Source organism: Haliotis asinina, chromosome 14 (assembly GCF_037392515.1).
Source record: "Haliotis asinina isolate JCU_RB_2024 chromosome 14, JCU_Hal_asi_v2, whole genome shotgun sequence".
NCBI lineage: Eukaryota > Metazoa > Mollusca > Gastropoda > Lepetellida > Haliotidae > Haliotis > Haliotis asinina.
In genome coordinates, this window is record NC_090293.1 from 52,607,476 (window position 1) to 52,625,520 (window position 18,045).

Consider the following 18,045-nt stretch of genomic DNA (forward strand, 5'->3'; position numbering starts at 1 on the left):
AACAAAACTAAAATGCAAAATGTAACAATGTAACGTGGAAAAACCTGCAAATATAAACTCTGAGACGTTGTTACTATGTTTCGGAAAATTAAAACATTCAATATTTTCCATAGTAACATGTAAATATAAAACGAAACACGCAAAATGTACGTCTAAACATTGCTGTTTGGGACTAGATCTCTGGCAGATAATTTGTAATAAAAATCAATTTTGGTTCAACTTTGCATTGACCCGTACGGAACAGGGGAGGTAACCGTCCCTGACATGACCCCTCCATCTTCAATCAAACGGAGCTAAACGGGCATTGACCGCTCCTTATGCATGGTAGATGGAAAGTATATGACCGCGACAAGTTGTGTGGAAAATAGGTAACAGTGCGTTTCACAACGATTCGCGGGTGTTTAGACATATGAAACTCATTCATTATAGAGAAATATCGAACGTTTTCGTCTGGAATCAGATACGAAACCAAAATGACTGGCTCCTGACTTCCTAATTTAGCATTCTGATCGACATTCAACATGGCGAGAAAATTTGAGGTAAGATACTATAGGTTTATTTTTCAACATGTGTGATTACTGTGCTGCATAATGAATCGATTGTCGAAAAAATATCGGAATTAGTATTTGATATACATATTCAATGTTGGAATATTGTCTGTAGTTTGACTACGGTGGCACAAAACGTAGAACATCACCATGCTTTATAATTTGGTTTTCTGAGCTGAAACGATCTTATGTCATGATACGAATCCTGAAGAACAATATTACAGATACCTTGGTGTTTCTCCACTCGTGGATAGTCTTTCTACACCTTTGTGATCGTCGCCACGGTCGAAATAGCCTCACTGACTGATTTTGACAACGGGGCGCCTTAATACGAGCGTAATCGGTTGCCATTCTGAGATTTCGCTGCCAGCCTGTTGATTAACGTCGTTGCACCGATGGCATCTTACATTCGGGTCTCAGAAAAAATAAACATCTTTTTGTTACCAATCATTTACGAGGGAATTTGCACTACGACCATTACAGACGTGAGAGATTATCAATTTGTGGTGTATCTGATGGGCTGTTGGTCTGAATCTGTGTTGATGCTTTGCAATCATCAATCGTAGACAATGGATGACTTATGTTGGGAATATACTATACATTGGCATGTATTAGTAAGGAGGGTTACCAATTATAGCGTGATAATGCAGTAACACACGTGTAGACAGCTGTTTTCATTTCTCCATGTAATGGTTATTGGTCTTGAATCAAGGTACTTGATGAAGGGTGCACATGTCCTCATTTCAGCATGAAAAATACAGGAAATCTTAGTACTATTGTACCTTTGCAAATTTGATGGGTTTTTTTACATTAAATTTGTGTACCATAATATATTGCAAGATTTATAATAATAGGCAGATGGTGTTATGTAATATTTTAAAAATGTTTTGCTGTAAATATTGAATATTTGCCCCCTGGACTTCTTGGCCATAATCATGTTACTTTGTTGATGTTGGTGGCTACCAAAGAAATCGTTTCCACTGTACGGAAAAATGTAGAAAAGCCCACATTCACTGTGGAAATAGCAACATAAACATATTACCTCACTACTGAAATAGTAATAGTAAAACAGCAACGAAAGACTATGAAACTGTTACATATTTACATAAGCGAACTTTGACTTCTACTGCGCATGCACATTAAACTCCATGCCTCTATCAAATTTCAGAGCAACCATGCATCGCCTCGAAATGTGTTGAATATGTGGAAATAATTACTGTCAATCATTTTATACAAATGGAATGTAAAATAAACTAGTGTGCACACAGGCTTGATGATGGTAGCTGCCAAATAACACAACAGAAATACTTCAACATGCTTATGAACAGAAAGTAACTTTTGTTCAAACTGGAAAATGACAACTTGCAGTCGAAACTTCCTATTCCATGTGTGCACGAGCAAAATCAAAGTTGCAGGCTTTGGGGTGTTTTCAAGCTACAGTTTTAGAGATGTAAAGTTGCCGTTTCCTCTGTTTCATTGGCAGAGTGTTATGTTTATGTTGCTATTGCCTCAAATAATGTGTGCTTTACTGTGTTTTTCTTCACAGTGGTAAAGTTTTCTTTGGTAGATCTGTGTTTGAGTGGATGTATTTTCAGTGATTTTGAAACATGAAGTGCCAATGATGGCTGAATTTTGTTTATGCCGACTCTGCAAAAAGTTAACATGTTTGTAACAGGAATCATCATCAATATCCGAATTAGCATAGCTTGGATGTATGCCATTTGTCTTAATGCATTCATTTAATCTTTGAATCCAATGTATTGGCAATATTCATGTTTTTGATTATCCATTTACATTAAGCAAGTCAAGGCAATTTTCTGCAGGCATCATTTTTAAAAAAATGTTTATGTATGGGCATAATATGTATCATAAAGTATCAGCATGGAAAGGGCAAGGGTGACACAGTGGTCAAAACATGGTCTCCTCTTTCCAAGGATCTGGATTCAATCTCCCTCATGGTTACAAAGTCTGTTTCTAGTAAAACTCACTTAATTCAAGAAGTAAGAAGACATCCTGAAATAAGTTGTTCTGTCGTCGGTCTTTGGACAAGATGGGAATGCGGGATGGATGAAATGATTCCCCACTGCGTCATGTTTGTGTACCTTGAATCAATACATATTGTCCACATTTTGAAAACTGAATAGATGTCAAAATGTTGATACACTTCGTACTTGTCAAGTCATGTATTACTATGCACAGTTGTTTGCCGTGATCATTTGATATTAATAAGTTATGAAAGTGTGAAATTATTAACCTTTCACCTTTGTTATGTCATGATAATTGATTTGTGTTTTTCTCTGTCAACAAAGGTGCTAACATACATATTTACAAAGATTACATTACTGTCACTGAGTTAGAACCATTGTTCTCTGTGACTAGAGAGTTTGGTGCTCAGTAACTGTCTTCTTCTTGAGGGTTATGGCATGATGTCTTGACAAAAGGGTTTAACTGAAGACACTGCAGATTATTTTGGTGTCACTGGATTGAAATAAGAGTGTTATATCATACAGAATATATATGTTGGTACACAAACGTTATAGTTATTCTGTAGGTTACCCTACCTTAAGTATAAACTGTGCCAATATATTATACACAAATGCATGCATGTTTCATGGTGCTATGATGAGCAGGTGAAGAGCTACAGCCATGATGTCATCTACACCATCAAGTAATCAGTATAGTTGTAAATGTTTCTGCGTCACTGAATATTTAATTAAATATTAATATTCATAAATGTAGTTTTGACAAAGAAACCATTAGTACATTTTTTATGGAATAAATGAGACCACTTGTATATGCACACAGTAAAATAAGGAACTGCTGACTGATCCAGGGCCCATTCCCCAAAACCTTCGTAACAAAATGCCAGTCATAACCCTATGTTCAAGTACATAGTTAGAATAGATCGTAACATTATGAATATGTTGTGGGTTGGGACCCTAAAGCCACAAGGATAAATTAAACAACCGTCTGCATCCAATATTTTCCTCATATCATATTGTCCAAGGTTACTTGTTATGACAAAGGTGTATCATTACAGCGTTAATAGAGGACTGGTGATACTGTGTCATTTTGTAGCAGTGAGTAGGAAGTGGACCAGTGACTGCTTATTTTCTATTTTACCTAATCAGGGAAGAGCGCCTCAGCCCACAGAACATGTCTGACATTTTTGGGTGAGTTTTTTGTCGGTGTTCATTGTTTTAGTAAGCATGGTCGCCACATGCAAGTGTGAGATGCTTCTCCATCACAAGACTTCATTGTTGTGGGAGGCAGTTGGGGGGAGACATTTGCTTCAAGCTTAAGGACACATGTTATGTTACTCATCACTTGCTAGGGACGTGTGAAGTATTTGCTGGTGGTAACAATATTGGGAATAGCTGTATATGAAGGTATTTTCTTATATTTGATTTTGGTGGTAAAGTACCCTGATTTAACTTGAACTCTTATACAACAACTATGTTTGTTCATGTTTGGTGCTTGGAATAGGATCTTAATATGTACTCGATCTACAGATGTCCCAAGAAATGAGATCCAAACATTCATGCAAACAGATACTTTGACATTTTAAAAGACTATCCTCTAAACAGGCTGGGATATATGCTATAAAACACTGTATGCTTTACGTGCTGAAACTATGTTAAAATATACATTTTCTGTTCTTGCTTTCTCCTGATTGGCTGGTACTTCTACAAAAAGTATTTTATCCATGCACTACCCCAAAACAAACTACTTCTAGTTTCATGCACCTGAAAATGACATGTTTCATGGTAGGCTGAGATGTTTTCCTTTCTTTTTTGTTTGTTTGTCATTCCAGAATTTTCTGGTGCAGTTCATCTCAGATGTAGCTTTTCCTGGCAAATTTTTGAACATAGATAATGATTCACTAGCTACAGTAAGCATGGTAAGAAGACATGAGATGGCATTTAGCTGTTTTCAACATTTTCATCTTCATTGTTCATATTCTAAATTTTCTCTCACATATGTACATCTAATATTAATAATGGCAATGACAACAGTGAAATCATTGTCATGGGGACTTTAGGAAAGAAATGATACATAGAATCCAGTGCACCTGTTGAAATCTGGGTTAAGATAGCCATTGCCTGAGAGGGATGCTTTCTGATTGGTTCATGCTGATTTGGCATTCAGTGATTGGTTGAAGATAGTATGAAGTTGTATCTTTGTTTCAAGATAAATATATCATGACTAGTATTTTTATGCCACTGGTCTTTACTATGACTAGTATGAGGCCAAGACCTTGCATTGTCGGAAATAATAGTGAAATGCTAATGGTTTTCCACACTTCGCAATATAGCAGCTATATGTGGTGGCCATCTGTAAATAATCGAATCTGGACCAAACTATCCAGTGATCAACAGCATGACCATCAATCTGCGCTGTTGTTATACAGTGACATGTGTGAACCAAGTCAGAAAGCCTGACCACCAGATCCTGGTAGTCACCTATTACCACAAGCATGGGTTACTGTAGATCAATTCTAACCCAGATATCAAGATGCTTGCCTGTTTCAGCCTTAAAGGCAGACAAGCGGTTCTTGACTTGCATGTGTAATTTTAAACACTTCTATGGTATTAAAGCAGTATTGTTCTCCAGAAGTATTGATTGATGTTCACACTCAGAATGTATTTTGATGTACCTGTCTTTAAATAGATCCTGACAAGCTGAATAATTCATCCAACAAGAAGAGTTAATAAAAACATCCTAGAATATGTTTGATATGAGCTTCAACTGTTTGGCACTGTTTGATTGCCGTTTACCTCCTGAGTGTGGAAACACAAGCCTGTTGGGCTCCTGGACACTAAGATCGCTATTGTGTAGGCTTGTCCGCAGCGTAAGGCTTGTATGTGTCATGCTACACCACAAGGCTCATTGGCAAATGTCTGTTTATTTCATGTCTATGGCAGTGTTCCTTCCTGTTTCTATCAGCTCTCTGAGTGTGACATACTTAAGGAGTTATTTCATTGATGATGTGACTAATTCATGTGTGCAAGCAATTCATGACTAATTTCTTCATACAAGGATTTTTTTTGTTTTCCACACCTTATGAGTTACCCTAATTTTTCCTATAAGGGGAAACACAGATTTTTTTATCTGTCTGTATCATGCTCTATCCTCTTGACCTCAAAGGGGGAAAGGTTTCAAAAATATGATTTAGAGCTGAAATGATAACATCCACTTCATTGTTACCAAGGCATGTTGGCTTGAAGGAAAATCCTCCAATGATGTCATCTTTTGCAATTAAAACATGAACCATTGTCCAGTTGAGAGATGGAGTGTAGCCTGTGTATGGCTGTGTTCAGTTATCGATGATGTGAGATGAGTCCCAGGTCCCACTGATATCAGGGATGTACCGTAGTTCCCCTACAAGAGCCCACCATTATGGTGAGATCAGTGCAGTGATGTATCAGGTATCTAGGATGCGCTCACTCACTCACTCATTCCTTGTATGTATTTACACCTGAGATGTCATATTACTGACACATTTCATCATCAAGTGTGTTATATTTTTGTTCCATTGTGATAACTGCCTGTGAAATGCATACCTTTGTTCAGTTTTTCACTGTTTTTCTATTGGTCTTTGATAATGAAATATGATATCTGTGTCTGAACCCAGGAATAATTAACAGTAGCAACATAGCAAGTGGTCTTGGGCTTTAACAGTGCAGTTTAATTATTGGAAATAATAGCCAAGTAATTTGTATTAATTAAGTGAACATTTCACTATGTGCAATATCTGTCAGTATTGCATGATCATTATTTTTCTTGCTTATGAGATTTAGATTAGTCTGCATCATGAAACAGCTTAAAGCATTTGATACATGATTGATATGTAAATGTAACCAGTTATGAGATTGCTATTTACAGTGTATGGCCATTGTTTATTGAACCACATATGTATTGGTTGGTCAGTGTCTTTATCAACTCTATCATAGAAAGTTTTCTGTTGATTACCTGGACGAAAGGACAAAAAGAAAAATGAAACTCATTCTGTTTTGCTCCGTTGTTTGAATTCATCACTTTTTTGTTGATTTTATTCTTGGAAAGAAGAACGTTCAGCCAAATTCCATTTATCAAGGACAGGCGACAAAACTTTAGATTCGTTATGTACGAAGTATCCTGACAACAAGATGATTGCATAATCTGGTGAAATACATCTGAAATACATTGCAGAGACAGGTTTGCCAGAAACCTGTGATTTTGGATTTTTTAATCACTGTTTACCATGATTTTCTGTCTGGGTTTTATCACAACCGCTCACTTACTCACATGCCCTCTCACACGCTCCCTCCCTCCCTCCCTCCCTCCTTCCCTCACTCACTCACTCACTCACTCACTCACTCACTTCAGTGGAAGCAGGTAGATTCTTACCAGTGACAAATCTTTACTTATGCTAAGAGTAGACAGAAGCCTGAGAGCAGTTCCTGGAATCCCAAGTCAGATCAACTACTCCTTGTAATTATTTTCCAGTTCCTTGTAGTTGTACATTGATAACCTAAACCAAGCGTGGGTCACACAGGCGTGAAGAAATTCAAGGTCACTATGTGCACTTTGTACAGGTTTATTTAGAGGTTCCCAGCAGGATGATTTTGACAATATTCTCAAGCAGCTGTGGCGGCAAACACTAGATATGGGTTTTACCAGCATGCTGGCAATTTGTGCAAGGGAAGAGGCTTTAAAAGTTTATCTACTATCCTCTATGGTGTATGTTGGGTTCCCTATGCCTCAAAATAGACCCAGAAATACTGTATGCCGAATCTTTGACAGGAGTTGTATTTCTGATAGCGTGGAGAAGATTATTGGAGTGAACCAGACTAGTGCACTTCCAGTCTGGAGCTTAGTTGGCTTAGGTGTTGCAGGGATTGGAAATGTGAAAAATGTGTGCTTGGAAGTATGATGTGTGCACAACTAGTGTCCTGATCAAACAGGTGCTTGCTCAAATGGCTACTTCGTCAGCTTTTTTGAAACAGTTGTTTGTGTCACTTTAAGAACCTTTATTTCCAAATCAACGTGTTGATAAAAAAATGTCTATTTTGAGAACCAGTAGTAAAGACTTTATTGTGCAAATAGTAAAATATTTTTCCTGGGAAACTTGTAAGACTTTTTAAAACCAGTGATTTAAGCTTGCTTCTGCCTGTATAGTAAAGCTAATTTTCTTCTTGGTGTATTTATCTTCCTGCCCAAATATACGGTAAAAAAAGGAAAAAGTCTAAAAATATTCATATTGAAACTAGACATTTCCATCCCTGCTGTCCCCAAAAGCATTTGTATTAGTATAACAAAAATATGTTCCTAGAGTCTTGCAACATATGATGGCATGCCTTTAACATGTTTAACATCAAAGCATGCACTTTTCAGGAGGAATTAGATGAAATAGGTGAAAGTGTTGACAGTAAAGGGCAGCAACTCCATCCCACCCCAGATACCTTGCCTTATATTTGTTTTTCCCAGCAATGATTTATACATGTTTTTCTCAAACAAACTGACTATTTTTTGGAAAATTCATTTCCTCAAAAGTGTCTACATGACGCTTGTTAAATATACTTATGAAAGTTGCTTCCAGTCCAAGAAACTTGTGTATTATGTTGAGGAATGTGTTGAAATGTTGACTCCAGAAAATAATGATTACCTTTTTCTGGTTATTCTGATTTGTGTAATACTCATAAATCACAAGGAATTCAGTATCATTTAAATACAATTTAAATACTTTTCTATAAGTTGCATCTTTAAAAAGAACTGATGCAAACAGATTGGATACTGGAACCATATAGCAGTTTTGTTTTTGGTATAGCAAAACATCATGGATTTCGGATAACCTGCCAAAAATTCCATCTGTTAAATTTGTTTTCGATTAAATATAAGCAAATATGTCTCATATAGCCATTTGTTTTAACCTCATAACTTATCATCAATCATATCTGAGGAGGGTTTTGAAGTCAGTTAAGTTCATTGACAATCATCTGGCAAAGAAAAAACACTCAAAATATGATAATTAACTTGACCAAAACATATCTTTATTACTGGGTACATTTCAAATATGTCATGGACATGGCTTCATTGGTCAACTTCTCCATTGACACTGATAACATCATAAGTTTAATCCACTCTGTCTGTCACATTTGAAGTATATGCTTTATGTGTATCAAAGATGCTGACAACATTGTGAAGATCCAGGTTAGAGTTGGTTATCACCAACCCATGTTTGTTTGTGGTGACAAGACGATCCAGTGGTCAGGTTTACTGAGTTGGTTGACGTGTGTTTTCATATCCCAGTTGCGTAGATTGATGATCATGCTGTTGATCACATGATTGTCTGGTCCAGGCTTGAGTATAGATTTTCGAAGCTGTCTTAGCGCTAAGATAACCGTATGGAAATGTTAATGTGTGGCACTAATGTGTGACTGTCTCAGCGTTAAGAGAGCTTTGAAAATCTAGGCCCAGGTCACTGCCATGTAGCCTGAATATTTTTAATGTGGCTTTAAACAGCAGACAAGCAAGCAAAACATCACAGACACATCCATCCAGCTTGGTGTCAACTGATCAATGATGCTAGTTCTGTCAGTGCTGTAAGATCTTACTACTTGCAGCACTAGATAATCACAACTTTCGTTCAATGAAATGCTTATTAAATAGTATCGAAGTGATAATTGTCATCATGCAGTGAAGTTATAATTTGCCTAAAAAACTTGTTAACTTATTGTGAATTGCTGGCAGAATGTTCCCTGTTATTCATTTTTATGAACTAAATACAATGCTTGCTTTACATATACTATTTCCTAATTCATACTCTATCAATTCTTGTGATTAACATTTTCGTTCAAATTGTTTACAGTAATTTCCACAAGTATGTGTAAACTGTTTATAAATTTACAGCAACTTGCAGTTGTGTTTATGGCAGATTACTACTCCCGACACCTTGAAATGAAGGTGTCCGGGAATGGCTTCATAGATCATAACTGTCATACTTGGTTCATTGAAAATCACTTTTGTGTAGTTTGTATGTCATATTGGTTTTTGTGGTCTGAACAGCAGGATGCAAGGCAATATACCAACCAGATCTCCACAGTCATGGGGTAGCCTTGTGGTTAAAGCATTCACTTGTCTTGCCAAACATCCAGGTTCAATTGCCAACAGTGGTACAATGTGTTGAGCCTATTCCTGGTGTGAGAATCTGCAATTTTGCTAAAAGCAACATCAGCCATACTCGCTCACACTCACTCATTCCACTACAGTGGTGAGTTGCTGAGGCTGTTAGACTAGTGTCTACCGTACATTAATTATGCTTAAGTATCTGTTGCTGATCAATCAGATCATCTTATTTACATCACATGAACACACAAATGGATCAGGCAAGCTGTTAATCCTTCCTATCCACCCTCTTATCCACCCTTCTATCAGCCCTCCTACCTGTCTGTCCATGGCAGACCACCGAAAACAATGGATCAGATGGTCAAACTCTCCCTGCCCTTGAAACCACCCTTCTGTCCATCATCCTACTTATCTTTTCATGGCAAGCCATATGAATGGATGGTCAAGTCGTCAATCCATTCCACAATCTGCCCATCGAACCACCCTAATGTCCACCCACCTGTCCACATCATGGCTGTTGTTGGTGACAGACCACCTGAACAGATGGATGAGATGTTCTGTCATTGCTGAATTGATCATACAGCTACCAGCTCTCTGGTCTGTTCTCTTCAAATTTTCTTGTATTTAATATTGCTTAGGTTAGCATTATTACAACAAACTTGAAATGTGTTTTTTTATTGTGGTCCTCTGTTTGTTTTATAAAACTTAGGTCCAGTATCCTGTGCAAGATTGTCTGTATCTGTGTACTACTGAGTCAGAGTAACCTAGCTTGCCTATTGAGATATGATAGACCAGTCACTGGAGTAATGTGTTGTGCACAAGATAGCGCACAGCTGATCCCTAATATGCTGTTACCGTAGGTTATCTTAATTGAAACTGATGTAATCGGATCCCTTGAATGGAGGACACTGTGCGCTGCTTTTGATGATATTTCTTTAGAGAATTTTTTCTGTATTTGATTAAAAGGTATTCCGTAAAATTATGGAATTGGGATTTGGGGGGGATGGGGGGGGGGGGCAGACATAAATTTTACTGAGAATACTATATTTATTATCCAAGATACTGCAGTGCATTACCTTTTAAAGGAGAAGCATACATGAGGAAAAGGAATATACAGTCAGTATGTAGTGGTCTCAACTTAATGATTGTTAGGGGTTAATGAGTGTCTAGAGTATGTACTTGAAGGTTTTATCCAATATTTTACAGCCATCTAGCACAAGTGGTCTGGCAGTTGAAACCAACAATATTAACACTGCTGTGGCTCCATATATTGTCACATCAGGAATACTTTTATAATGGCATCAAACCCAACTACCCACCCTCCTACTTTACATCAAACTTCCTCCTACCCTCAATCCTACCCAGTTACCTACCCACTGTCCTCCACAGTCCCTTCTACTCCAGCTCAGAACCCACTCTACTTCAGACTGTCATACATCACTCATCTACCCCACCTTTTCTCACCCTTCTGTGAAAGCAAACAGGTGGAACACTTACCCCACACAGGTGGAACTCTGAAACCCACACAGGTGGAACTCTGAAACCCACACAGGTGGAACACTGCAACACACAAAGGTAGAATACTGCAACACACACAGGGGGAACTCTGCACCCACACAGGTAGAATGCTGCAATACACACAAACAGAATTCCACACCCCACACAGGTGGAACACTGCAACCTACACATTTGGAGTGATGTCTGTACAAACTGCCCTGACCATCGTCTCGTGCCTAGACGTCCTACAGTGTAGATATTGCGTCATCGTTTGCTCTTTCCCAGTGAAACAATCTGCATTGTGAGATTGTCAATTGTCCCAGTGCGGTATTGATGAGAAGGTGTGTTGTGTGGAGACTTGTGGGCTGCCAGGCTGAATCATCACACGATGATGGCATATACTTGTGTTGCATATTGAATCATAGATTTCTTCTGAGCTAATTATTCAGGCATCATTCCATCACATTCATGGTTTTTGTGTCAAGACAACTCATGCATATCCTGTAATGTGCATACTTTATCAAGTCCATTTCCTCATTGTAGGGATTGAACATGTGTTGCATACTATAGTGAAATGGTTAACTGGACATATGTCTTAACACTACAAGTAGAGGAAGTCTGTGCCATCATCAGTCATGTCATGATCTTTTAGGTAATGGTTTGTTTTAAAGAGTTACGAATGTCTGCTAATTGTTACCTGTAATAGTTTCTTTTTTATCTTTTTTTATAGTAATCGTTATTCATCTGGCCATCTGGATATGTGATCGCTCAAAGGAGTGTAGTCAGATCTGTGTCTGTAACAAATGTCAGTAAAAATTCCCACATTCCGTTAAACATTACCGATATTAATGTAGTTACAATCGCTGATTAAATGATTTTGTCGAGATAACTTTTAGTTCACTGATAACAGAAATGATAGAGGAAGGCTGATATTTAAAATACCTCTGGAAGTAAGGAAGAGAGTTTATATCGATGTCAATTCATTTTTTATTACTTGGAACAATGTATCATACATCCTTACTCCTTCCTCATAATAGAAATATTAACATCCATGAAAACACTTCCTTATGTGTTCTCTGTCGAAGTGCCATTCAAACACCTCTGGCATTGACAAAATAAGAAAGCCTAACTTTAAACAATATCAAAAATTATTTTATCAGTCTGCCTGCTTAGTTTGGAAGCCAGGACACTTGGTTTGAGTTTGTTGTTTTGATGAAAATGTATAATCTGGTTTATTTTGTCTTCCAAAATCCTCAAAATTTGTTAACCTTCACTTCACAACCCAGAACATGTGATAAATAATCCATTACTATATTGCATGTGACATTGACTAAAGGTCTGTAAGTAGCTTAGATTACAGGCAGTTCTTCTGGAAAAGTCGCATTGGTGTGGCACAATGGTTATGCATTCATTCATCATAAGGAAGAGCTGGGTTTGATTTCCCCACATAGGCACTGTGTATGAAGCCCATTTCTGGTGTCCCCTGTTGTGATATTGCCGGAATATTGCTAAGAAAACAGTTTAACATCACTCTCACTGACTCACATTTAGACAAAATTTATAATATGTTCTGTCAATATTTTAGATGCAGTTTGGTATAGTTATCATAATAAATCAAGGTAAGTTTTAAATGTTGGTCCCAGGATATGGTAAAGGCTGAACCCACGGTTGTTGTATGCTGCAGTCAACTGATGATGATGGTGTGAAGGTGTTATGTACAAACCAACAAACCAGTTTCAGGACATGACCTACTGATTTTATGTATTGCTTATATCTTAAGCTGTAAAGGCTAAAAAACATATTGATGGCAATTCATTAAAAACATGTGTTTGCTTATACTTCAAAGGTCTAGTGGTATAAGACCTAATATGAAAGGTTAGAGGTTCAAATATTGATGAATTAGACCCATGGGACTAAATTTCATACATCATGGTTGAGAATTGACCACTTCTGGCCTGTGAGATCCAAACATCACTTGTTCTAGAAAGCAATTGTAATGTTGAAATGGCTTATTGGCATTAAATCCTACTTCGGACATACTTTAATTTAGAATACTTGCTATAGGGGTTTCAAGATCTGTACCGTTGTACTTAAGACAAGAACAGATATTCTGTGCTTGTATAAGTATTGGCATAGAGGTGGCCATGTTATTGGACATTCATGATAAGTTACTTAAACAAGCCGCATTCACCTTAATACTGCATATGCTGAACAGAGAAGCTAAACATCTATTTGTAGTTCTACTGCAGTTTGCCATTTCCGTCTAGTAATGAAAGTTTATCATACTACCATGAGGGTAATACCTGAATGAAGTTGGAGGATATTGATTTAATGAAGTAATGTTTTCATGCTTTCTGGCAACACACAGTACACAATAATGACTTTGTCATTGCATTGTTATTATGGAGTGAAGCGTGCATTTCACTCTGAGCACAGACTCTAGAGAAGAGCTAGGTGATTATGTGACACCAGTGCATGCTATAATATTCACCACTTCCATTGATGAAATGTGAAAGATCAGGACGTGTGTAACAGATAGAATTGAGACGAAATGTAATCAATATGTAGTATGTAGTGAAACAATGTTTGCTAAAGTAAGTTCAACCCTGATGCATAAATGATGGGGTGGTGTTCTGCTGTTGGGTGGAAATGTATCAGTGACAGGTCAGCTGGGCAGCATTGTTGTGGTTGTGAAGGTATAGCTTATCAATGCTGTCATGGTAGTGTTGGTACAATAAGTAGATACTGAAATGGTAGTACAGTAACCAAATACTGAAATGGTGCTGCAATAATTAATTGCTGATATGCTGGTAGTGTATATTGGTGATGGTAGAATAACTGAATACTGACATACTGTAGTGTGATAGCCCATTAATGGTTATAAACTCCATTATTGTATCTGAGATAAAACGTTTTTATTGTATAAGAGAAATCGTAGAAACATACAAAGAAATAAAAATTTCACTTTTCATCCTACTGAATAAGAGATGGGTGTAACATCTATTTTTGTAACATGATCCTTCAACATATACATTTGTGGTGGCAAGATGCAGGGTGATACTGCCAGTTATACCACAGTAGGATGGAGCCTGTTATCTGTTGAATTTCCTGACACTGTAGTGGAGATGTTATCTCCTGAGGACAGGCCAAATGGTTTATGAAGAACCTGACCCACAGGTGCTGGCCACATTAAGCACTTCCCCTCACCCCCATCACACCACACAGGGCAAGTGGACTGATCCCATCACCTTACACAAGGCAAGTGGGCCGATTCCTACATCTAGGGTATACCTCATTATCTTCTATGGTTTGAGCGAAAACTTAAAAGATGGTTGTATTATTTGTTGTTCTAATTTCAGATTAAATTTTGCCATATCTATTTCATGTTCTGTCCTTTATGTACAGATAATTTTCAAATTTGAATTTCCTGCCAGTGATAATTGAACTGACAAAGGATGGAGACTTTCTTATTTAATATAACATGTTTTCACTTTGTGGAATATACTTCAGAATTTAAAAATGGTTTGTATTTTATTTTTCTTTATACCCAGTTTGCCTTGAAAAATCCTAGATAGACCCAGTATACCTTAGTGTGGAGTTCGGAAAATGTCATAACTTTGAAAACATATGCTGATTAGTTTGAAAATGACTATTGACACTTTTTAAGATTATTACATTGTGATTCAGTGTTTTCATTATGGTAGAGGGAGTTCCTATTTTCCACATTCTAATTTCCAGTTTTCATCAGCGTCCCCACCTCTGTACCAGTTAGTATAAATAAGGCCATCATATCAATATGACAGTGTCAGATAGTTATTACGCTCAAACAGGTTTAGCATCCCCATCTCGGTAAAGCTGTTTACCGCAGTCTATGGCGCTGTCATTGTTTCTGGAGGGAAGACAGAAACATCGTCCGTCACCGCTGGGAGACAATGAAGGCATCGATGCATCATTAACCTTTGATGGTGTCCTCATACTTCGGCTCAGCACTGATCAGTGGCTTAGAGTTGGGAATGCCCCTTAGAAGTAGAACAGCGCGAAGGTTAGGGGTGAGCGAGGAATCGGTAGATTGTGGTCCTTGTAGTCCTGGTGTAGGTGTAGTGACCTGGCAGGAGAATGGACGGTGTTGACTGTGTAAATGTCACGGCAGGTTATTAGCCTGCTGTTGCTTCAGGGGTCCGATTATGAATGTTTTTCATAAACAGGGCTGATGCTAAATAATCTGTGTATTTGCCATGTTTATGAAGAACTTAGTTACCGTATTCCATGCACTAAGCAACCAGGTTAGTGCCTGGTATGCTCTACATTGTTAAAACAGGTTATCTTATTCTTTTTAGAGTAAAAAATGTGAAAAATATGTTTTAACTTTACGAAGGAGATATTTTATTTTCAAAAATAGTTAATTGAAAGTGTAAAATATGGAGATCTGTTGTTCTGTGCTTGGTATCGTGGTTTCTAAGGCTGTGAGTGTCACAACTAGATATTTAATTAATGTCTTGATAGTTTTGTGTTAAGTTTTGTACTAGTGCATTCAGCAAGAAAATTATAGATATGTGATCCAAATCTTTTGCACATGAAATTTTTGCAACAATCTTTAATCAGTACAAAATTTATTGTTGTTATTTTTTTGTTATATATTGCAGTTTTAAGGTGCTTTTAAAAATTAAGTAGATCAGAATCAGTGCAAACCATGCATGCAAAATATTGTTTCTGGGTTTTTTTGCAAGAAAACCACAGTTCTCTGCACTAACGCAAACACTAGTTAGGAAGTGCAACAGACTACCAAATGTGGCATGATGTAACTGTATACTCAGTGTATACTCAGATGTCTGTCTGACCCACTGAAAATTCACAGGACCCACAGAATAAAATTAAACATACATTTCAGTTTTAACATTTCTCATTGGCATTGAAATTATTAACATTCTATAATGACAAACATTATAAACTTGCTGGCTGGTTCTATAGTCACTTAAAACCTGTTACTGCTGGATTCAATAGAAGACTATCATTGTATCTCCATCACATACATATGATATTAATATATATGATAAACTTCACTGTTGCATTGTGTAGAAAATAAGCATGTCATATTGTTGATCACAGTGAGAAACTAAATTCAAAAAAGAATATGTTCAGTGTTTTGGTAACCCCATCTCACTCCCAAAACCATTGCCGGAAAAACATCCAAATTGCTTGTTATCTTGTCATTGCTAGAGATTGTCTAAATGATGCATTTGTTACCTTCAAATGTTGTCTATATCTGCCAAAGAAAGAAAGCAAAACGTGAATATTAAAGACAGCAGTAAGGACATAACATCAAGTGAAAGACTTGCTCACATGACAGACCAGTGTTGGATCACATGGCAATTTGATGTCAATGCTGACTATTGAGTGTAAGAGGTTGTCATCAGAGCTGATTAATATGGGCTTGTGCCAGTAACTACGTAGTGGCCAATAATGGTGTACATGACGTCCCCATGCTGGCGCACACTGCGAGGGAGGGACCTGATTCAGTCTTCCTCCCACATATCTAGGTCACACTCTGGGCTGGATCAATGGATGAACACATACACTGGTGATGCATGGACTAAAGCAACTGTACACTATACCAACATTGTAGGGATGGTGGGGTGGCCTAATGGTGGAATTATCCACTTATAGTGCCTATGACTTGGGTTTGATTCCCCACATTGGCACACCATTTCTGGTGTCCAGAATATTGCTGGGATATTACTAAAATTAGCATAAGACTAAACTCACTGTCATCAACTTGGAAACACTTATTGGTCTGAGATAGTGGCAGTCACCATAACTTGGCTAGAAACAATGCTATCTACACATTACCCTGTGCAACATTTGCGAAAACATTTGTCAGTATAGTTACCAAATCTGAAAGAACGTTCTCCAAGACATGTGTAGTTACAGTTATCTGTGTCTTAGAAAAAGAATTAATCTGAAATCCTTTTGACTGGGTAGGAGATCCATCTCCCAAATTAAATGCCTGTTACCAGTGTTCATAGGTAGCGTTGGGCCCCCAGACCGGTCTGACAGTCCAATGGAAAATCTACCACCCACCAGCCCAAGTGTCTTACATATTTCACAATGACTTTAGCTGAAGTTGTCATGTATAACACGTCACTAGTTTTGCTGTTTATTAATTTTACATTTGTTAATAATTTCAATGCCATTAAATCTGATATGTATGTTTAATTTCTATTTTATGGTTCGTGTGAATTTTCAGGGGTCAGACAGACATCTGAAAATTACAGGACCCAATATCCTGTCACCTTGAAACACCATGAACATCTGAAGAGATGCATTGTGTGTTCTGCTGGGAGAGTATTTGCAGCTGCAGGTTAAAAATCACACCACATTTCCTTGTGAATAAAACAGATATTGAAATGGTCCATTTGAATCAGTCACATCTCAATACATTGATTAAAAATAGGGATGAATGAAACACGCAAACAGACAATCATGTGACATCATGTCTGAGAAGGTGTGGGCCTTAGGTCTGACAATGCCTAATGTCCCACATGTGACCACTAACTTTATCTAACCATGGTATGTATGTTTTAGTTCTCAAGCAAGATAGCTATTGCCACATTGAAAACTCCGAAGACATGTATTGGCAGTTTACCCCAGGCAGCTGGTGTGTGTTTCATGGTCATGTGACCTGATGATGAAGTCGATGTGTGTAAGTCATGCACAAGGTTTTGTAATTGGAGCTGGTAACAGATTATGACCTCATTTGAGTATTTAATCAGATAGATGTTCAGTATCTCTGACACATGTAGTGAACTAGCATTGTCATCAGAGGTGACTAACTGGATTGAGTGGTTCAGTGACTTAATGGATTGAATATCACTGGATGATATCAGTCACTTGA

General features: G+C 37.5%; 1 protein-coding gene across 9 annotated transcripts in view; it reads left to right on the forward strand.

Annotated features, from left to right (window-relative positions):
- The first annotated feature begins 475 nt into the window (after positions 1 to 475).
- LOC137262192 (rho GTPase-activating protein 190-like) overlaps positions 476 to 18,045 on the forward strand; it is a 70,828-nt gene continuing 53,258 nt past the window's right edge. For all 9 annotated transcript variants that reach the window (XM_067799976.1, XM_067799977.1, XM_067799980.1 and 6 more), the window contains exon 1: positions 476 to 539. The gene's annotated coding sequence lies outside the window, so the exon portion shown is untranslated. The remainder of the gene's footprint in view (positions 540 to 18,045) is intronic.